A 22,653-nucleotide genomic window follows, 5' to 3' on the forward strand; every position below is an offset into this window, starting at 1 on the left:
TGTTTGTTTGTTTATTTATTATTATTTTGAGATAATCTCGCTCTGTCGCCCAGGCTGGAGTGCAATGGCACAATCTGGACTCACTGCAAGCTCCGCCTCCCGGGTTCACGCCATTCTCCTGCCTCAGCCTCCCGAGTAGCTGGGACTACAGGTGCCCGCCACCATGCCCGGCTAATTTTAGTTTTGTATTTTTAGTAGAGACAAGGTTTCACCGTGTTAGCCAGGATGGTCTCGAACTTCTGACCTGGTGATCCGCCTGCCTCGGCCTCCCACAGTGCTAGAATTACAGGTGTGAGCCACTGTGTCCAGCCCTGATTCCAGTTTAATTAAGGTTCCCCATTTCATTTGTTTGCTAAGTTCCTTCAGTCTATTTTAATTTTGAACAGTCCCTAACTCTTTTGTTGCTAGTTTTGTTTTTCATCACATTTATCCTTTTGAAATATCCGGGCCAATTGTCATGTAGGATGTCCCACATTCTGGACTTTTCCATAGTTTCTTCATGGTTAGATTCAGGTTACACATTTCTGAAAGGAGCACTATGTAGGGGATGTTGTTGACTTTTTAGTGTGTTACACCAGAAGACCCATAATGCCCATTTGTCCCTTTATTGGTGATTCTAGGCTTGATCACTTGATTAAGCTGGAGTCCACCAGATCTCTCCACTTTACAATTTAAAGAAAGCTGTGGAATGATATTCTGAGATCTTTTAGCTGTTTTCTTCAAGCAACATTTTATCCCGTGGTTTTGTCCCCCACATTGATGATCTATACTTACATTTGCTATTACACTGGGGATTGCAAAATAGTGACTCTCTAATTCTATAATTCTATGAATTCAAAATATCTGAGACAGGTCTCAACTAATTTAGAAAGTTTATTTTGCCAAGGTTAAGGATGCACCCATGACACAGCCTCAGGAGGTCCTGAGGACATGTGCCCAAGATGGTCACAGCCCAATCAATGTGTATAAAATGTACATTGGAGGCCGGGCGCGGTGGCTCAAGCCTGTAATCCCAGCACTTTGGGAGGCCGAGACGGGCGGATCACAAGGTCAGGAGATCGAGACCATCCTGGCTAACACGGTGAAACCCCGTCTCTACTAAAAAATACAAAAAACTAGCCGGGCGAGGTGGCGGGCGCCTGTAGTCCCAGCTACTCGGGAGGCTGAGGCAGGAGAATGGCGGGAACCCAGGAGGCGGAGCTTGCAGTGAGCTGAGATCCGGCCACAGCACTCCAGCCTGGGCGACAGAACGAGACTCCGTCTCAAAAAAAAAAAAAAAAAAAAAAAAATGTACATTGGTCTGGTCTGGAAAGGTGGGACAACTGGAGGCCAGGGAGGGGGCTTCCAGTTCACAGGTAGATGAGAGACAAATGGTTGTATTCTTTTAAGTCTCTGGTTAGCCTTTCACCGAATACACAATATACATGTGAGAGGAGAGGAGAGGAATAGTCACCTATGCCTTAGTCTGGTTTAGTGAAACAATAGGGCAGAGGAAACAATCAGATATGCATTTGTCTCAAATGCATATAATATTCAGTAATAAGCCTCAGAGGGATGGTTGAGTTCCACAAGGAAATTCCTCGTGGGCAAATTGGAGGAAAGTATGTTGGTTTTTAGAATCTTCGTAGCTATCTTATTTAGGAATAAAATGGGGCCAGGTGCAGTGGCTCACGCTTACAATCCCAGCACTTTGGGAGGCCAAGGCGAGCGGCCTTATGCAGGCTTCATGCAGGACAGGAGGTAGCCCTGAGCTGGTAGGATTTGGACAGAAGAAGCAAAGGAGCGAAAGGTCATTTGCAAGCCAAGAGATCAAGAGTTCAAGAGCTGGAGCTCAGGAATTAGAGACCAGTCTAGGCAACATGGCGAAACCCCATCTCTAACAAAAAAAATTAGCCAGGTGTGGTGGTATGAGCCTGTCGTCACGGCTACTCAGGAGGCTGAGGTGGGAGGATTGCTTGAGCCTGGGAGGTGGAGGTTGCAGTGAGCCGAGATCGTGCCACTGCACTCCAGCCTGGGCAGCATAGTGAGACTTTGTCTCAAAAAAAAAAAAAAAGATAGGCAGGATTGCCTGACACAGTTCCCAGCTTGACTGTTCCTAGCTGGCGTTCTTCTGTAAAGGAGAGCTTTCTTACCTCTCCCCCAACCTCCATCTCCATGGAGTGAATTTTTTTTAATTCAACATGATATAATCCATTACTATGACATTATTATTCTTTTTGATGCCCAAATTACCCAAAATTTGGCTATTGGGAGCCTTTTCAAGAGGTTCCTGTGTCCTTCTTCTGTTTTGTTTTGTTTTTTTGAGAGGGAGTCTTGCTCTGTCGCCCAGGCTGGAGTGCAGTGGCGCAATTTCGGCTCACTGCAACCTACACATCCCGAATTCAAGCAATTCTCCTGCCTCAGCCTCCTTACCAGCTGGGACTACAGGCGCCTGCCACCACACCCAGCTGATTTTTGTATTTTTAGTAGAGATGGGGTTTCACCATATTGGCTAGGGTGGTCTCAAACTCCCGACCTCAGGTGATTCGCCCTCCTCAGCCTCCCAAAGTGCTGGGATTACAAGTGTGAGCCACAGCACCCGGCCTCCTGTGTCCTTTTGACTTGGTCCCATTAATGTTTAAGCTTTTCCATGCTTTCTCACACAAGATGTTCCAGAATCACTTTGCACTTCCCCTGCTGCAGTCTTAGAATCAGTCATTTCTTGAAAGAAATCTTACTCCTTTTAGTTGGGGACGGTATTTTAAAATTGACTTTTTACTTTTTAATTTAATTTTATTTTTGAGACAGGCTGTCACTTTGTCTTCCAGGCTGAGTGCAGTGGTGTGATCACGGCTTACTGCAGCCTCAACTTCCTGGGTTCAAGCACGCCTCCCACCTCAGCTGCTCCAGTAGCTGGGACTTACAGGCATGCACCACCATGCCCAGCTAATATTTTGATTTTTTTTTTGCAGAGATGAGGTGTCACTCTGTTGCCCAGGCTGCTCTCAAACTCTTGAGTTCAAATGATCCTCCTGCCTGGGCCTCCCAAAGTACCAAAATTATAGGCATGAGCCACCGTGCCTGGCCTGTAATTCTAAAATGGTTATTTAATATAAATAATTTAAATAAATTTAATACAGCAGCAGAGATACTGCTCCTTTAAAGAACAGGGCTATCCCATAGGCAGTGTGCCCAGAGCAGCCTCAGGCCACATTCTTGTTTCCCCTCTCAACCTCCTAAAGTTGTGCATATTTCAAGGCTAAATCCTTAGCCTAACTGGTTTCAGATGAGGCCACATCTCCAAAGGCTGTCCTAGGTCCTTCCTAGGATTTCACCGAAGCCCCAAGTCAGTTACTTTTACCAACTTTCTTTTTTTCTTCCCTCCTTACTATAGAGTTAAGAGGAAAGTGCACTACTTCTCCCGGTCATGTCCCTATCAAGGATAGTAAAAGAAAAAAAAGAAAGAAAGACCTAAAAGGGCTACAAATTACTAGAAAAATAGGAGCACACACTTTTCTTTTTAGTGGAAATACAGACTATTTCTATTTGATATGAAAATAACATGATTCTGCGTTGAAAGGACACAATTTAAAATGCAGCAACTCTCACCTATAATCCTAGCACTTTGGGAGGTCGAGGTAGAAGAATTGCTTGAGGCCAGTTCGAGGCTGCAGTAAGCCAAGATTGCTCCACTGCACACCAGCCTGGGTGACAGAGCAAGACCTTGTCTCTAAAAAAAAAGCAAACCTGGCCATTTCACTCATTATGGACTCCATAAGAAACCACTGTTCAAATATTTATGGAGAGACTGTGTGCTTGGAACACAAACATATGTTAAGATCCAGTCCTTCAATGAGCTTGAATTTTGAGTTTTCTAACTGTAGTGGTTTGTGACTTGAAGTTGGATCCTGATAATAACAGAAGGGGGACATGGGAGTGGAGAGTCTCCAAATGGCCTGCCAAGTCAAGTTCCTCTATCTTACTCCAAATTCAAGATGCTTCCCTGCCCTTCCCACCTGAAATCAAAATAGGGCTGCTTCCTAACAGAGCCCAGGCTCCCATCCAAAGGTTTATATTGGTTATAGTAAAGAGTCCCTTTCCCCTATCTTACCAACACAAACTGTTTCCCCATCTCCCCAGCCTGGAGTCAGGGCCGGGGAAAAAGAGGAACAGGACCAGAAATAGGTAGAGATTCACACCCCTCAGGGTATGTGAACTCTTCCCAGTAAAGGGAGATTGCCTACCAATACAAACCTCATGTTCCGTTCACATTCCATCACCTCAGGAAAAAAAAAAAAAAAAAAAAAAGAGCAGGCAAGCGAGAGCACATTGTTTTTATGCACAAAGCAAGGAGGAATACATTCACATACGTATATGCATATATAAATATGTGTTCATACAAGGACTGTTGTGGAAAGATATAGTGGAAACTGAAAATAATTGGTGGATAGGGTGAAAAATGAAGAAGAGCACAGCCGGGCGCGGTGGCTCAAGCCTGTAATCCCAGCACTTTGGGAGGCTGAGACGGGCGGATCACAAGGTCAGGAGATCGAGACCATCCTGGCTAACATGGTGAAACCCCGTCTCTACTAAAAATACAAAAAACTAGCCGGGCGAGGTGGCGGGCGCCTGTAGTCCCAGCTACTCGGGAGGCTGAGGCAGGAGAATGGCATAAACCCGGGAGGCAGAGCTTGCAGTGAGCTGAGATCCGGCCACTGCACTCCAGCCTGGGCGACAGAGCGAGACTCCGTCTCAAAAAAAAAAAAAAAAAAAAAAAAAGAAAAATGAAGAAGAGCTGTACTTTTTAGTAGACTTTTGTGCATGTATTCCCTATTTAAAAATAAATGCCCAGAGACTCCGTCTCAAAAACAATTTTTTTTTAAAATTAAAAAACCAAAAAACCCAAAAATTATCCGGGAGTGGTGGTACACGCCTGTAGTCCCAGCTACTTGGGAGGCTGAGGCAGGATAATCGCTTGAACCCGGGAGGCGGAGGCTGCAGTGAACCAAGATCGCGCCACTGCACTCCAGCCTGGGCAACAGGAGAGATTCTGTCTCAAAAATAAATAAATAAATAAATAAATAAAAATAAAAATCTTTGACTCAATAAAAAAGGTACATGAAAAGAAAAAAATCACAATGTCATGGGGGAGCTGTTTTGCTGGTGTGGAATGATTCAGAGAACGATATTTGGTAAGAAATGGATGATAACTGCTTGGTCTGAAGCTGCATCAGAGGATTATATGAGAGTTACTGTAGGTGGCGATCCTCGGAGTGGCTCAATTTTCAAAGGAGAGAGAAACATTGGTTCAAGAAAGTGAATTATCATTTATATAAAATGTTACAAACAAGTGGAAAAAAATGCCGAGCCCCTTGCCGTGCCATTGTTCCCACAATGCCGTGACTCGGATTCGAACCGAGGTTGCTGCGGCCACAACGCAGAGTACTAACCACTATACGATCACGGCGAGCTACCGGGGACCCGTAGAATTCCGCTTCTGATTACCCTCTTCAACAGTCGTAGGCCTTCCCAGTTTGCGCGTCATAAAATGTCCTTCTTCTGGGGCGGGGTTCCAGCCTGTCGCTGAGTCTGATAACGCGCAGGCGCGTTGTACTCCGCCAGTTGCTTTTCTTCCTCTTTTTTGGCCCATTAGCCACGGGCGGTGGTGATGATGACCTGGGCTCCCTGTGAGCGCAGTGGAAGTTTAGGGGAGACCGCGTGAGCATCCAGTGGGGCTGGGCGGAACTCAGACTCGCCTTGGGGGATGCCCATTTCGTATGCCCCGGAGACCCTTGCCGCGACCCGTGGAGGGTTCCGGGCCTGCAGGGGGCGCTCCTCACGGGTCCTCCCTCCTGCATCCTCCAGCGGTGACCCAATGCCGCCTCTGTGGAGATTGTGGACGCCCTAGAACCGGGTTCCACGTAGAAAAAAAATCAACAAACGCATCTCGCCATCTTCCCAACACCCACTTCCTTCCAGCCTCTCATACTTCCCTGACCGCCCTGACTCCTCCTTCCTCAATGCCCCCGCTATGCCAGGTGCCCACCTAGGCTGTGTCCCGGGGCGGCAGCAGGGACTAAGTCCTATTTTAATTATTGTCCACCAGTGCTCTCGCCTCCACGGCGCCTAGAACCTGCCGAGTACACAGCAGGCACTGGCTATTTGCTAAACTCAGAACGTACCATTGGTATTTAACAAGCGAATTCCAGAGAGACCATCTGCCTCTCCAGTGTCACCCGCTCCCATCAATCTTCCCTGTGCAGAGCCGCTGGAGGGATCTTGCTAAACACGATTTAAATATTTTCACTCTGGCCCTCCTCACCCTCACCCCTGGACGGCAGAAACTTTGTCTGCCTTTTCCAGCTCATCTCTTGGCCCTCCTTCAGGGTCGTTCCCCATTCCTCAATTGCACTCATTCACTCTACACGTCCTTGAGAAGCGCCTACTACCTGTCAGGCTAGAGCCTTTGGGCGTTGTTGGGGTGGGGACTTACAAAGAAGACAGAAGACTTATAAAGAGGAATTAAGACCTTTCCTTTTTGGTGAAACCCCGTCTTTACTAAAAGTACAAAAAAATTAGCCGGGCATGGTGGCGGATGCCTGTAGTCCCAGCTACTCGGGAAGCTGAAGCAGGAGAATCGCTTGAACCCAGGAGGCGGAGGTTGCAGTGAGCCAAGATCGAGCCACTGCACTCCAGCCTGGGTGACAGAGCAAGGTTCCATCTCAAAAAAGGAAAAAGAAAAGAAAAGAAAGAAAAAGATTTTTCCTTTTCAAGACTCCCTTTATCCTGGCTGCCTGACAAATTCTCATTGTGCCTTTAAGAGCTACTTTGATCCTCACTTCCTTTGCTAAGCCTTCTTTTCCTATCATTAGGAATCTGCTACCAGGGCTTCCGTGGAAATTTATACATAGGTCTATAACACTCTTAAGACTGGCGAGTGCTCTGTGCTTTGTCTTCAAGAACGCGCCCAGGCTCAGAGGACCCAGAAGCCTATATCTTTCCAAAGTCCAATTTAGCCAGAGCCAGCGTAAACGTCGCTCTCAAATGTCACAAGGAGATCGGGGTCCATTTTCCACAATGTTGTTAACTCAGGATTAAAAAACGGATTGGTACAATAAAACGTAGCCCCCTTGCCGTGCCATTGTCCTCACAATGCCGTGACTCGGATTCGAACCGAGGTTGCTGCGGCCACAACGCAGAGTACTAACCACTATACGATCACGGCGAGCTACCGGGGACACGGGGCCTCGACTTGTCGCCTGAACTCTTCTCTGTTGAAAGCCCCGCCCCCTTGCAATGTCATTGATTTGTCACTGTTTGTTCTCGCCTATCTCCACCCTCGCAGCCATCTGAGGGCACGCAGGCGCATTAATCTCTGCTCGCCCGATTCTGGTCCACACTTGCCTGCGGACCAGACACCCCGGTTTCTCCACCGTGGAGGCTGCTCTCGGGGTTCCTCTTATCCCGCACCTCAAGGAAGTTTTATGGTGGTGGGTCAGAACTGATTTTCCTTGTGAAATTTAAGAGACAGCTCCAGTCCCAGCTAAAGTCGTTCAGTTAGCATGATAGCCAGGGCATGGTGAGCATCAGAGAGTCTTCGGGTCAGCATTCCGGCGTTCCCCAGGGGCTTCACACCATTGCAGGCCCGGACCCATAGGAATCCTTTGGTTGCAAAGCGCTTTCATGTCCCTTCTTTTGCGGTCCGTGTGTACAGCCAAGAGGAGACTTCGGGCTAGGGAGTCCACAGCGCTCCCGGCTGCTGTTGCGGGTGAACGTGGGTGCCAGAGGAACCTGGTAGATAATGGAAGCTTAGGAAACCTGGAATGGCCGCCATCTAGACGAGAAGGGCAACACTGGGTCACCTGCTCATCGTGGCGTCCCGATAGCTCGCCGTGATCGTATAGTGGTTAGTACTCTGCGTTGTGGCCGCAGCAACCTCGGTTCGAATCCGAGTCACGGCATTGTGGAAACAATGGCACGGCAAGGGCGTCTTTTTAGACTGGGAAAGCCACGTTCTTCTGGGAAGCCAACTCTAAAAGCTGCTACTTGTCATAAGGCCAGAGCTGAAATTATAATGGACAATTTAAGTGTGCACAAGAAGTTCCATGGACACTCTGGGGCTTTCCTTTCTGTTTTTAATTTTTCATCTGCTAGTGAATCAGTCATCCCCCACCTTCCCCAATATGTGATTATTTTCTTTTTGTGTAGCTTCTGTGTGGTACTCTTTATTTTACCCTTCTGAATGATCAAATCATATGTTGGGTCCTCTAAAAACACCTCACACTAGCTAAAACCTCAATACTTTGGGGACAAACGGGTGACAGGAACAATGTGCAAGCATTAATTAAGGGTTAGAAGAATGCAGACTAGACCATACCCTGAACCATGCTTGCTTCAGATCCCATGACAAGTGAAAAATATGACTGCACTAGAGGTGCTGGTTCCTGTAGCCACTGTGAGGGGTGCTAATGAGAGGTTTGTGCCCTCCATCTCCACAGTCTCCTAGGTGAAAGGGGGTTTTCTCCTGGAGAGTTTTCCCCTAATCTACCTCAAGTTTAAGCACATTTTCTTTGCTTGTTTTATGTGGACCTAAAAAACCCAAACTCAACAAATTCAGGTCTGTCATTTGGCATTAGGCAAAATGGAACTGAGTTTTGGATTTGACTTTCAGGCAGCTGGTGGCAGCTATGTCACTGTCAAGGAGGGGATGAGAGGGGACTGAGGAATGAGCCTCTCCAGCTCCTCTCAGCTATCCTGAGGGTGGCAAGGCAAATCCGAGATCATTCCTGGGAGAGATAGACATTGCAGTGGGGTTGCACCCCCTCTACCCACAATCAATCAGTAAAGAATGACTGAACAGCACTTAAAAGCAAGGCACTGGCCTCGCGCCTGTAATCCTAGCACTTTGGGAAGCCGAGGCAGGTGGATCTCCTGAGCTCAGGAGTTCGAGACCAGCGTGGGCAACATGGCGAAACCCTGTCTCTACCCAAAATACAAAAATTAGGGCATGGTGGCGCGTGCCTGTAGTCCCAGCTACCTGGGAGGCTGAGGTGGGAGGCTTGCTTGAACCCAAGAGGCAGAGGTTGCAGTGAGCTGAGATCACACCACTGCATTCCAGCCTAGGCAACAGAACAAGACCCTGTCTCAATAATAATAATAATAATAATAATAATAATAATAAAGGCAAGGCACTGCTGGGGGGCTGTAATCTTCTCAGGTCTCCAGTCTCCCAGTTCCCTACATTTGGTGGGTTTAATGACGCACAACAGGACGGCTCAGACCACGAGAGTGTTCTGTGCAAAATAGAATGGGGAAAGGTGAGCCTGAGAACTTGCCAAGCTTTGGATGACTGATTCAAGAGTTATATGTCTAGAAAATCAACATCGTCAACAACAAAAAAAGAACTGGCCAACAGGAAGGTGGTGGCTTATATTCCTCCAGCCCCTCACCAAATAACTGCCTTGACAGATTTCAATCTGTGAACTGGAATAAGGTGTCAAGGTGGGATGCCAGGAAAGGCTCTGGCTTTTCCCCTGAAGACCTGCCCCCACTGCCCTGCTGTAGGTGCTTCGGTAGGCAATGAGCTGCTCCCACATACTGAGGAGAAAGTCAGGAGTAGCCACTCTCTAAGAGTACTACAAGGAAAAAGTGTCAACCAAGAGGCTAGGCATGGTGGTTCATGCCTGTAATCCCAGCACTTTGGGAGGCTGAGGTGGGAGGATTGCTTGAGCTCTGGAGTTTGAGAGCAGCCTGGACAACATGGTGAGACCCTGTCTCTACAAAAAATTCAAAAATTAGCCAGGTGTGGCGGTGTGTACCTGTAGTCCCAGCTACTCAGGAGGCTGAGGTGGGCGGATTGCTTGAGCCTGGAAGGTGGAGATTGCAGTGAGCCATGATCATGCCACTGAACTCCAGCCTGGGCAACAGAATAAGAACCTGTCTCAAAAAAAAAAAAAAAAAAAAAGGAGTCAACTAATAAAACAAAAATCACAAACATTCACCATCTGAGATAACCTGCTAGCCATCCGTGTCTGAGGTCAGGAATGCTGAAGAAAGCCGAACTGAAAATGTTGTATTGTGACCTAGTTGCAGGAAGAGTGACACGAGGGGAGGGTGCTCTCCTGCACTTCGGACTAATGGCCTTTTTGGCAGCTACACAGTAGTCCAGGAGATGGGCGCATCCGGCTCTCAACATTTCATAACATCGTCTTTTGAGGTCAGTCAATTTTCCTTACAAAACAGACTTTGATAATGACTTCCCTACAGGAAAAAGCATTGCTTTGAACAAGCTTATTGGCACTGTTCTCCTAACTGTGGGTGTTTTGGTTTAGACTCTTAAGAGTCTGGTTAGCATAATTAATTTCCCTTATGCCTACTTATCTCTAGGTACACTGACAAAATGGAGTGTCTGGGCTGGCAAAGCCAAGAGCTGGAGGCCCTGGCCTGGAATGACCTCATCAAGACCCTGCTGCCCTGGGACACTCTCTCTGAGCAATCAGTCAGCACCCCCTTCCTGTTGGTCTCTTGCTTTTAAAATTGTTTTATGATTTCTGATTCTGGGAATGTAATCTTTTCTCTTGTCACTTCCAGCTTGAGGTTGGAACTCTTCTCTAGGTCTCAGTGCCAGGAAAGAGGTAGGCAGTATAAGAGCACCCTGTTCACACATTCCAGCTCCAGTTGTTCCCATCTTGGTTGGATTTGTGAATTTCTGCAGGTTTCCAACCTCTAAGTCACTTTGACTTTTTTTCCCTTCCATCTGAGAGACCCTGAGGTACAGTAGTTGACAGTACTAGACTAGTCCTAACTCTAATTAAGGGGTAGCATAAATTGGGCACGGTGGCTCACGCCTGTCATCCCAGCACTTTGGGAGGGTGAGGTGGGAGGATTGCTTGAGCCCAGGAGTTCAAGACCAGACTAGACAGTATAGTGAGACCTCGTCTCTGTTGGGGGAGCTAGCATAGCTTAGAAATGAAGCCTCTAGCCCCCGAAAGTAGGCTGCTTAAGATTTGAATCCCAACTCATCCACTTACTAACTGGGTGACCCCGGGGAATCAACATGTCTCCATGCCTCAGTTTCCTCATTTGTAAAATGATTGTAAAATGATTTCTCATTTGTAAAAGGATTGTTATGTAGATTAAATGAATGAATATTTGTAAAGCAATAGTGCCTGGCACTTACTAAGGCCTACTGAAGTTTTACTTAAATAATACAGTAGATGAGAATATAACATAATGAAATCAACTCCTTAAAAATGAGCACCCTGGAACATAAACATCCAAATGAGTATTGTGTTTCAAATCAGGCATTCCACTTTCTCCAAACAGCTGCCCAAAATATTTTTGGAATTCTTATTTGGAGATTATTTTCAGGGCTAATTTATAAGCCATATGAGTACATCCACCTCAATATTTATAATCACATTCTATTTTGAAATAACTTTTGACTGCTTTTAAAGCCACCTTCAAAGAGAAAAATGTCACCACTGAGTCTTTTAAGATGCAAAAATGTCAATGACAATGCCAGAAATGTTTTATAAGTAACATTCCAGCAAAAGAAAAACAATTTTTTTTTTTTTGGTAGGAATGTGTAGACTTCAAAGGGCAAACCTACAAGGGACAACAGTAATTTACAAGCTTCAGATTGTCTGCTTAAACCATCAACCCCATGGCTTCCTGGTTATACTTCCTGGTTATACCTTGTATATCTGGGAGCTGCCAGCCCCCACAGGGGCACAGTGTTGAGCAGCTGCAGTAGCAGCCATATGCCACTGGACCAGCAGGCTCTGGTCCTGGAATCTTGTTCAAAATTCAGAATCTTGATCCACAACTCAGAATTACCCAGTGAAAGTCTTCATTTTTAACAGAGTCCTCTCCAAGTGATTCATCTGCATAGGAAAGTTTGAGAAGTGCTGCTCCAGCCTAAAGCTCTAATGGAATCCTTCATTGTTCATCTTGTGAGTACTTGGGTTACTAGAAGGGACCTGCCTAAATCTACTGAGCCTCATCAATGGGGGTGTCATTGAGGTTTTCACAGTAAGGAGATGGTGATCTGGGAGGGGGTCATCAAAGGGCCCATGTTTAGGGCCGTCTAGGGAGGAGGCAGCACATCTGGATTTCCACTAGAAGGCGCTGTGCCCCAGGAAGTAGTTGTGAAAAGCTGAGGCTGGAAAAGACTCATTTAATTTGCAACATACCACTTGTAACTTAACCGAGCCTGTTCCACAGGGATTCTCTGGATATTCAGGACTCAAATTTCATCCGTCTACTTATCCATCTATCCATCCATCCATCCACCCACTTATTCATCATTCATTCATTCATTCATTCTTCCCATAAACTAGCATCTTTTAGTTCTTAAGTCACGGGGAGCTGCAAAGCTGTATAAGATACTTCTTATCCAGAGTAGTTTATTTTTGAGCTGAGTTTGTCAACTGAGATTTGCCCCTCATCCAAAGTCAAGTGACTAGCATAGACTGTTCAATATGCATTAGTTGGTCTCTTGTTTTTAGGTACTTCTCTCCATATCCACAAAAAGAAACTGTGGGGAGACATCGTGCAGGACTTCATTGCTGTCAAGAGACCTGAAACTAATTCCTGAGTCAGGAAGAATGCAGGAGCTGCCTTGCAGAAGCAAAAGTCTAAATCAATGGCTTCCAAACATTTTAGAACTGATAAACTAGGACAAACTTTTCACCATTGAATGAAAAAATGAGGTCAATGTGGTAAGCTTTTGAAATGCTAAATACATTTAATTCAAAGGACTGTCCTCTAGGTTGAGACAATGCCCTTCTTATTTTTGAGGTATTAAAGTGACTTTTATAAAACTATGGAGAAAGTAGGTGATTGTTTGTTTGTTTTTTAGACGGAGTCTTGCTCTTGGCTCACTGCAACCTCTGCCTCCCAGGTTCAAACAATTCACCTGCCTCAGCCTCCCGAGTAGCTGGGATTACAGGCATATGCCACCACACCCAGCTCATTTTTGTATTTTGAGTAGGGATGGGGTTTCGCCTTGTTGGCCAGGCTAGTCTCGAACTCCTGACCTCAGGTGATCCACCTGCCTCAGCCTCTCAAAGTGTTGGGATTACAGGTGTGAGCACTGCGCCCAGCCAGTGATAGGTTTTAAAAAACATCTTTTCTTGGAAACATTTTAAATTGGCAATGTTGGTCTCCAAAATTAGTTTTGAGTTACTGGCCAGTAAAATCTGCAAATACAAAGCTCACTACAGAGCCCAGAGAGCAGAAGAATCAGGCTGAGCAGAAATGGTCCTGGGTGAGTAGAGGGTATGAGGAGGCATGCTCAGAGGGAGATGTGTCCCTGTTCTGTTGGGCAATGGTCCATGCTGACACCTATCCTCCCGCCCAACAACCAGTAGCGCCTAGTACAATCTGTGCTAGGCCTTGGAGATATGAATTAAATAAGATACATTCTTACTCTGAGATCATTTTAGTTCGGGGTTAATCAGATGGGTGAAGAACTAATTAGAACTATGCCAGACATATATACAAAGTGTATTGGAGCTTAGATCATTGATTCTACCAGGATACAACATTTGATCTGAGTTCCAAGGCATGCATAGTACTTTTCCTGGAAAAGAAAGGGAAAGGATATTCTACAGCTACTCAGGAGGCTGAGGCAGGAGAATCACTTGAGGATGGGAGGTGGAGGTTGTAGCGAGCTGAAATAGCTCCACTGCGCTTCAGCCTGGGTGAGAGAATGAGACTCTGTCTCAAAAAAAAAAAAAAAAAAAAAAAAGCGGAGAGGGGAAGGGTATTCTAGGCAAAGAGAAAGGCAGAAGTAAAAGCAAGGAAGTATGAATGTACAGATAGCATAGGAAAAGACAAGTTGTAGCTACAACATTAGATATGGAAGGGAGGGAGGGCAGGGAGGGCAGATCACATGAGGCCAGGAGTTCAAGACTAGCCTGGCCGATATGGCGAAACCCCATCTCTACTGAAAATACAAAAATTAGCTGGGAGCAATGGCACATGCCTGTAATCTCCCCTTAAACAAATCAACAAAGAAACAACAAAGATATGAAGGAGAGAGTGGAGGGTGAGAGAGGGTGGAGCCAAATCGTGATGAATCTCTTATCCTTATTGAGTCAGGCCTCTTTCCTGGAGGCTGATAACATTGCTTTGGGGATCCATTGACAGCCATAGCCTTGTTCTCCAAACTAATACACCTATGATAAAATATCAGGAATTCACAAATTTCCTGAAGGCTGTCCATAGGCTTTGTGTCAGGCATTGCGGTGAGAGGGGCATTTAAGTCCCCATTTTTAAGCAGAAGAGAGACATAGTCATATCTGTGTTTTAGAAATGTTAGGTGTAAATGGATAATTATATCCTGATAAAAGTCTTTATTCAGGAGAGACAGAAGAGAATTTCTGCTCCTTGGACTAGTAGTTGATGTTGGAGTGTAGGGACTTAATACTCATCTGGGGATGGACGAGGGACTCTTCCCTCAAATCACACCCATAGATGTTTTATCTTTAGCGTGGAGGTACAGGGGATGAACATGTTGGATGAAAAAAAAATGGATATGAGACTTGAGTGTGTCATCCAGAAGATCACCAGGATGGCTAGATAATAGAAAGGAGAGCTATATTGGTGATATCAGTTTGCAGCTGGGAAGAGAAAGTCTCCAACCTGGGCCAATGGAGCTCTTTCTTCTTCTTCTTTTTTTTTTTGAGACAGTATTTTATTCTGTTGCCCAGGCTGGAGTGCAGTGGTGTGATCACAGCTAACTGCAGCCTTGAATTCCTGGGCTCAAGCCATCCTCCCATCACAGCCTCCCAAGTAGCTGGGACCACAGGCACATACCACCACACTTAGCTAATTTTTGTATTTTTTGTAGAGACAGGGTTTCACCATGTTACCCAGTCTGGTCTTGAACTTCTGTGCTCCAGCGATCCACCCACCTCAGCCTCCCAAAGGGCTGGGATTACAGGTGTGAGCCACCTCACCCGGCCTGCTCTTTATTCAAGGAGGGGAAGGACAGGTTGGGTTTTATGCTTCACAGAGTTTGTGTCATACATATTCAGCAGATTTGGGGAAAAGCTATACATATTTATGAGGGGAACTGAGTGTATGTGCAATGAGTAAACATGTATGTAACATACATGCCACGTTTACTTTGGGGTAAGGTTTTGGCATTAAAATGAGGTGGAATTGGCTGCACATCAAAAGGTGAACTATAGGACACAAAGGCAATTTGTGCACAGCCTCTGTAAACTGTCTGAAACTGGCTTAAGGTCTGCAATAGCTTCTGAGAAAAGAGTATTTGTAAGGCTGGTCTTCTGTCTAATCAGACTGTTGTCTGGGTTTTAAATCAGAGTTCATAGCTCCTATTGTTAGGGACCTTAGCCATAGGAATTTAGCAATTTGCTATGCCAGTTTGAACCTTGGACCCATAGATAAGTTACTTCCCTTAACCTTTGGGTCTATCTTACTTGATAAAGGGGCATCTATTTTGGTCTCTCAGATCAAAAGAGGAAGATCTAGTATCAAGTATATAATGTTTTCTAGAGTCTAGAGTCAGTGTAGCCAAAACAGCATGAAAAGAGACGTATCCATGTTATACTGATATCATTGTTAGTTTTGAGCATTTGACATGATAGTACAATGTGCAAATTTCAAATGTAATTTTAAGTTAAAAGGGAGAGATACATACAAAAATTGCAACAATCTGACTTGAATTTGTTTTATTTTCCAAACTTTCTTCTAAATTTCAGTCAGGCTGGCCACAGTGTCTCACGCCTGTAATCCCAGCACTTTAGGAGGCTGAGGTAGGCGGATCACTTGAGGTCAGGAATTCAAGACCAGCCTGGCCAACATGGTGAAACCCTGTCTCTACTACAAATACAAAAATTAGCCAGGCGTGGTGGCGTGCACCTGTAATCCCAGCTACTCAGGAAACTGAGGCAGGAGACTCGCTTGAACCCAGAGGGTAGAGGTTGCAGTGAGCCGAGATTGCACCATTGCACTCCAGCCTGGGCAACAGAGAGAGACTCCGTCTCAAAAATAAAAATAAAAATAAATAAATTTCAAAAAGTCAAACTGTTTCTGTGTCATGACTACTCTGGTTGACTGGCCTTGTCCTGAGTCTAGATAAATTATTTTTAATCATATAATCAAAGCTGCAAATGACTTCTTTTTCCTTTAACTCTCTTTGGTCAAATGCTCCAAGAAAACTCACAGTGATTCACAAGTTCATATGTTCACAAATTCTCTGATACTCCTCCCTTCAAGAAGTAGAGCTTAGCCAGGCTTGATGGCACAAGCCTATAGTCCAGCCACTTGGGAGGTTGAAGTGGGAGGATCACCTGAGCCCAGGAGTTTGAAGCTACAGTGCACTATGATCATGCCTGTGAATAGCCACTGCACTCCAACCTGGACAACATAGCTAGACCCCATCTCTAAAAAAAAATTTTTTTTAATAAGTAGAGGCCATGCGTGGTGGCTCACACCTGTAATCCCAGCACTTTGGGAGGCCCAGGTGGGTAGATCACTTGAGATCAGGAGTTCGAGACAAGCCTGACCAACATGGTGAAACCCCGTTTCTACTAAAAATACAAAAAAGAAATTAGCAAGGCATCATGGTGCATGCCTGTAATCCCAGCTACTCAGGAGGCTGAGGCAGGAGAATCATTTGAACCCAGGAGGCAGAGGTTGCGGTGAGCCGGGATCACACCACTGCACTCCAGCCTGGGTGACAAAGCAAAACTTTGTCTACAAAAAGAAAAGAGTGAGATAATCAACGTCTGTCTTTTAAAGCTGCTAAGTTTTCAGGTAATTTGTTACACTGTGATAAGTAACTAATACAGATTTTGTTACCTAGAAGTGGGGGCACTGCCATAACAAAAACCTAAAATGTGAAAGTGGCTTTGGAATTGGGGAGCCTTGGAGGAAAGTGTTAGTGAAAAGTCTGAACACCTTGAAGAAGCCTCAGCGCCCTTGAGGAGATTGTAAGTGAGAGCACAAAGGAGGAAAGTGAGGAAAATCTTGCTGTCAATTGGAGGAAAAGGGTCATTATGATAGAGCAGCAAAAAGTGTAGCAACACTGCCACCTGGGGTAATGTAGAAAGTAAAAATGTACCAAATGAACCGCATGATCTAGCGAAAAGATTTCCAGGCAACCTGTTGAAAGCGTCTCCTGGTTTCTTCTTCTTGTTCATAGTAAAATGCAAGAGGAGAGAGATAAGTCAAGAACTATTCAACATGAAGGACATGAAGGAACCAGAATATGAGGGGTTTGAAAATTTTCAGCCTCTCTAACTGGCTAAATGTAAGAGATAGATTCGGTTTTTGGGGTTTTGTTTTTGTTTTTGTTTTTTTAGAGACAGGGCGTCGCTCTGAGGTCCAGGCTGAAGTGCAGTGGAATGATCATAACTCACTGTAGCCTCAAACTCCTGGACTGAAGCAATCCTCTTGCCTTGGCCTCCTAAAGCTCTGGGGTTATAGGCATGAGCCACCGTGCCTGGCCAAGAAGTGAATTCTGAGCAAAGATTAAATCTAGGGCACTACTGGGAAAACATGATCTAAAGACAAAGTAAAATGCTGTGTCACAATGATCCAAGGTAGAGCCTCAGAGTACCATTCAGTAAGACAAAAGGCCCTCTAAAGATTTTAAGGGTATGCTTTCTAGATACTCTCCATTAAACAGTGGCGCTTTTCAAAAGCTTAAGAGCACTGCACCTCAGCAGAAGCCCAATATTGAGAAGGCCTTATTGCAGAGAGGTTTGTGGCTGCTATCTTAGACTTATGGAACGAACCACAGAAAGATTCACAGAAGACTCACAACATTTTAGAACCATATTGGCAGAAACAGCTTGGAATGAAAGGGACAAAGACTACATGAATGAAGAGACTTTTGAATTCCCAAAATTCCACCTGCTGTAATCAGACAGAAAACTCCACAGCTGAAAAACATGAGTTCTCTCTCATGGAAAAGGAAGGATGACTTAGCAGAACCAAGAGCTCCAAGGTAGGGACCAAGAGTTATGGGGATGAGTAGGAATGAATCCTAATAAAAGAATCTCTGAACTTTGCCTAGCTGGGTCTCAGAACCACTATGGATCAGTCCTATTTTTCCCCTTTTTGCACAGGAGTGTTTATAGTGTTTATCGTATGCCCATCCCACCATTGTGTGGTATGTGTGGGTGTCTGTGTATGTTGGGGAAGATAATTTAGCTCCAGTTCACAGGTGTTCAGATTGAGAGAAGCTGTCTTTAAGGAAATACACCTGAAAAGCATTGTCTGCCTCTGGACCTGGTTTATATGCTGTGACTCTGGATTTTGAACTCATACTGAAATAAGAAGATACTTTTGGGACTCTTAGGAAAGGAGTGAATATATATTGTGTAGAAAATTACAAATAATTTGTGGCCAGATGGTGGTTTAAAAATATATCCACAAATTCCTTAATACTCTTCCAAGTATCTTCTTCAAGATATAGAGCTTAATTTCTCCCCATTAGAGAGAAATTTGGATTTAGTGACCTTTCTAACAAATAGAATATGGCAGATGTGACAGTGTGTCACTTTCCAAGTGAGGTCATACAAGGCATTGCACCTTTCTTCTTGCTGTCTCTGTTGGGTCACTAAAGCCAACTGCCATGATGTGAGGACACCTGAGCAGCCCTGTGCAGAGAGTGGAGGCTTCTTGGCAACAAACATCTGAGTTTGATAACTTTCATTTAAGCCTATGACTTTTTTTTTTTTTTTTTTTTTTTTTTTTGAGACGGAGTTTCACTCTTGTTGCTCAGGCCGGAATGCAATGGCATGATCTCAGCTGACTGCAACCTCCGCCTCCCAGGTTCAAGAGATTCTCCTGCTTCAGCCTCCCAAGTAGCTGGAATTACAGGCATGTGCCACCATGCCTAGCTAATTTTATATTTTTAGCAGAGAAGGGGTTTCTCCGTGTTGGTCAGGCTGATCTCGAACTCCCAACCTCAGGTGATCCACCTGCCTCTGCCTCCCAAAGTGCTGGGATTATAGGCGTGAGCCACCATGCCCAACCCTCCTATGATCCATTTTGAGTTAATTTTTGTATATTCTGTAAGTTAAGAGGTAAGTGTTTTTAATTGTTTAACAATACACTGCTATTCAATTGTTAAAACACTTTTTGTTGAAGAGATTATTCATTCCCCATTTTATTGTCTTGGGACCTTTGTCAAATATCAATTGATGGCTGGGTGCAGTGGTTCACACCTATAATCTCAGCACTTTGGGAGGCCAAGGCCAAAGGAGGCCGAGGTGAAAGGATTGTTTGACCTCAGGAGTTTGAGACCAGCCCGGGCAACACAGTGAAACCCTGTCTGCACCAAAAATATACAAAATTAGCGGGATGTGGTGGGTGGTACCCGCATCCCAGCTGCTCAGGAGGCTGAGGTGGGAGGATCCCTTGAGCCAGGGAGTGGTAGGCTGCAGTGAGTCGAGATCACCCCACTGCACTCTGGCCTGGGTGACAGAGTGAGACCCCATCTCAAAAAAATAAAAAATAAAAATAAAAAAAAATCTGTTGACTATGTATGTGTGAGTCTATTTCTGAACTCTTTTTGTTCCATTGATCTAAATGGTTATCTTTATGCCAAAACAACATTGTCTTAGTTTCTGTAGATTTATATTGGTAATCAAATTAGGTAGTAGTATTTCTCCAACTTTATTTTTTATTTTAAAAATTATTTGGCCTTTTAAAAAATCTCCACATACATTTTAGAATCAGCTTGTCAATTTTTACAAGAAAACTTGCTGAGATTTTGATTGGAATGGCATTGCATGACTAAATCAATGTGTGGAGGAATTGACATGCAACAATATTGAGTCCGGCAATCCATGCAAATGGCACATCTTTCTATTGACTTGGATCTTCTTTAATTTGATATCTTTTCCCAAATTTATCCCTAAGTGTTCAATATTTTTATGCTATTATAAATGGCATTTTTAGAGAATTTCCAGTTATCTTTCTGTTCTTGGTTTCTAAGTTAATTCTGTTGCTATTAGAAAACATTGTGGAATTTCAATCTTTTATCCAGACTTGTTTTATGACTTGGAATACCGGTTTTCTTGGTAAATGTCCTGAGGGGACTTGAAAAGCATATGTATTCTGCTGTTGTTGGATGAAATGTCTATAAATGTCAATTAGGTCAAGGTGTTTTATAGTGTTATTCAAGTTTTCTAAATCCTTACTGATTTTCTTTCTACTTGATCTATCAGTGATTGAGATGTTGGAAAATCTAATTGAGTTGGTTTTGTATATCTCTCAACTCTTTCAGTTTTTGCTTTCGTGTATTTTGGAGCTCTGTTGTTAGATGTATACAATTTAAAACTGTCACATTATCTGATGAATTGACGTTATTATTATTTTATTATTATTCTTTCCCTTCACATGTAGGGCATTTGTTCATAGGAAGGCCACAAGTTTTTAGTACCTCTCGTCACAAGGATCCGATTCCTGTTGGGTGTGTTGTAAACAGAGTAACCATTCCTCAGGCCCCCTGCTCTGAGCACATCCCTGACCTCTTTACTATTAAGAAATTATCGAGGCCAGGCACGGTGGCTCACGCCTGTAATCCCAGCACTTTCAGAGGCTGAGGCGGGCGGATCACGAGGTCAAAAGATCGAGACCATGCTGGCCAACACGGTGAAACTCTGTCTCTACTACAAAAAAAAATTAGCTGGGCGTGGTGGTGAGCGCCTGTAGTCCCAGCTACCTGGGAGGCTGAGGCAGGAGAATCGCTTGAACCTGGGAGGCGGAGGCAGAGGTTGCAGTGAGCCGAGATCGCGCCACTGCACTCCAGCCTGTGACAGGGCGAGAAATTGTCTCAAAAAAGAAAAAAGAAATTATCGAGTTGTGTTCGCAGTCGCCATCGCCGCCCCGCCACCAACGCCAAAGCCGCTTCTCCCTCGCCGAGCTCCAGTCGAAGGAGAAGGGGATAAGTAAGGAAATCTCTATACCTTGGCATGTACAAAGCCAACTGCCAGCAAATTGGCCAGTGGTAAAGCACCCAGGAAGCAACTGGCTATAAAAGCCGCTCGCAAGACTGCGCCCTCTACTGGAGGGGTGAAGAAACCTCATCGTTATAGGCCTGTTACTGTGGCACTCCGTGAAATTAGGCGTTATCAGAAGTCCACTGAACTAATTCGCAAACTTTCCTTTCCGCGGCTGGTGAGAGAAATTGCTCAGGACTTTAAAACAGATCTGCGCTTCCAGAGCGCAGCTATTGGTGCTTTGCAGGGGGCAAGTGAGGCCTATCTTCTTGGCCTTTTTGAAGACACCAACCTGTGTGCTATCCATGCCAAACGTGTAACAATTAGGCCAAAAGATATCCAGCTAGCACTCCGCACACGTAGAGAACGTGCTTAAGAATCCACTATGATGGGAAACATTTCATTCCAAAAACAAAAAAATCTTCTTCCTGTTATTGGTAGTTCTGAACGTTAGATTTTTTTTTTTTTTTCCCATAAGGTCAAAAGGTACCTAAGTATATATGAATTACTAGTGCAAAAATAGGAGACAGAAATCAGGTATTGGGGCAGTTTTTCCATTTTCGCTTGTGTGTGAATTTTTAGTATAAATGAGAGGATGTAAAGCATGAATGCAAGTTAAAATGTTTCAGTGAACAAGTTTCAGCAGTTCAACTTTATAATAATTGTAAATAAACCTGTTACATTTTTCTGGACAATGCCAGCATTTGGATTTTTTTAAAACAAGTAAATTTCTTATTGACAGCAAGTAAATAGTGTTGATAGCATTTTTATCATATAGGAGATTCTATCCATTCACTATACTTTTCTGAGTTGTCCTACATGCAAGCACATGTGTTTAATGTTGTCTGTCTTCTGTGCTGTTCCTGTAAGTTTGCTGTTAAAATATGTTAAACTATTTTAAAAAAAAGAAATTATCATTTTTATCCCTGCAAATATTTCTTGCTCTGAAATCTACTTTTTGTTTTTCTTTTGTTGTTGTTGGTTTTTTTTGAGACAGAGTCTCGCCCTGTCACCCAGGCTGGAGCGTAATGGCGCGATCTTGGCTCACTGCAAGCTCCGCCTACCGGGTTCAAGCGATTCTCTTGCTTCAGCCTCCAGAGTAGCTGGGACTACAGGCTCCCACCACCACGCCCAGCTAATTTTTGTATTTTTAGTAGACACGGAGTTTTGCCACGTTGGCCAGGCTGGTCTTGAACTCCTGACCTCAGGTGATCCACCTGCCTCTGCCTCCCATAGTGCTAGGATTACAGGCGTGAGCCACCACACTGGGCCTGTTAAAGTATTTTTCCTTTCCATCTTATGGACATGTATGTTGGACTGCTTGCTATTGTCCTGCAGGTTGTTAAGATTTGTTTTTATTTTTATTGTTTTATTTTTTATGTTTTACATTTTTTTTTCTTTTAAAAAATAAGAGACAAGTTCTCCTATGTAGTCCAGGCTGGTCTCAAATTCCTGGGTTCAAACGACCCGCCCACCTTGGCATCCCAAATTTCTGGGATTATAGGCATGAGCCGCTGTGCCCGGCCAGTTGTTGAGGTTTGATTCATTTTCCTTTTCCTCTCTGTGCTGCATTTTGGATGGTTTATATTGCTGTATCTTCAAGTTCACAGTTAATCCCACCCAGTCTATTTTTTTGTATCAGATATTATATTTTTAATCTCTAGAAGTTCCATTTATATCTTTT

The 22,653-nt window shown here is 44.4% G+C and overlaps 4 non-coding genes across 4 annotated transcripts; 1 reads left to right on the forward strand and 3 right to left on the reverse strand.

Annotated features, from left to right (window-relative positions):
- Positions 1-5,374: 5,374 nt before the first annotated feature.
- On the reverse strand, positions 5,375-5,446 carry TRNAH-GUG. The gene has a single exon. It is a non-coding gene; the product is annotated as a tRNA-His (tRNA).
- A 1,686-nt stretch (positions 5,447-7,132) lies between these two features.
- Positions 7,133-7,204, reverse strand: TRNAH-GUG. The gene has a single exon. It is a non-coding gene; the product is annotated as a tRNA-His (tRNA).
- A 664-nt stretch (positions 7,205-7,868) lies between these two features.
- Positions 7,869-7,940, forward strand: TRNAH-GUG. The gene has a single exon. It is a non-coding gene; the product is annotated as a tRNA-His (tRNA).
- A 12,425-nt stretch (positions 7,941-20,365) lies between these two features.
- Positions 20,366-20,494, reverse strand: LOC112628186. Its single transcript, XR_003120357.1, has one exon. It is a non-coding gene; the product is annotated as a small nucleolar RNA SNORA11 (small nucleolar RNA).
- Positions 20,495-22,653: the final 2,159 nt, after the last annotated feature.

The sequence above is a fragment of the Theropithecus gelada genome, chromosome 7a, assembly GCF_003255815.1.
Source record: "Theropithecus gelada isolate Dixy chromosome 7a, Tgel_1.0, whole genome shotgun sequence".
Taxonomy (NCBI): Eukaryota; Metazoa; Chordata; class Mammalia; order Primates; family Cercopithecidae; genus Theropithecus; species Theropithecus gelada.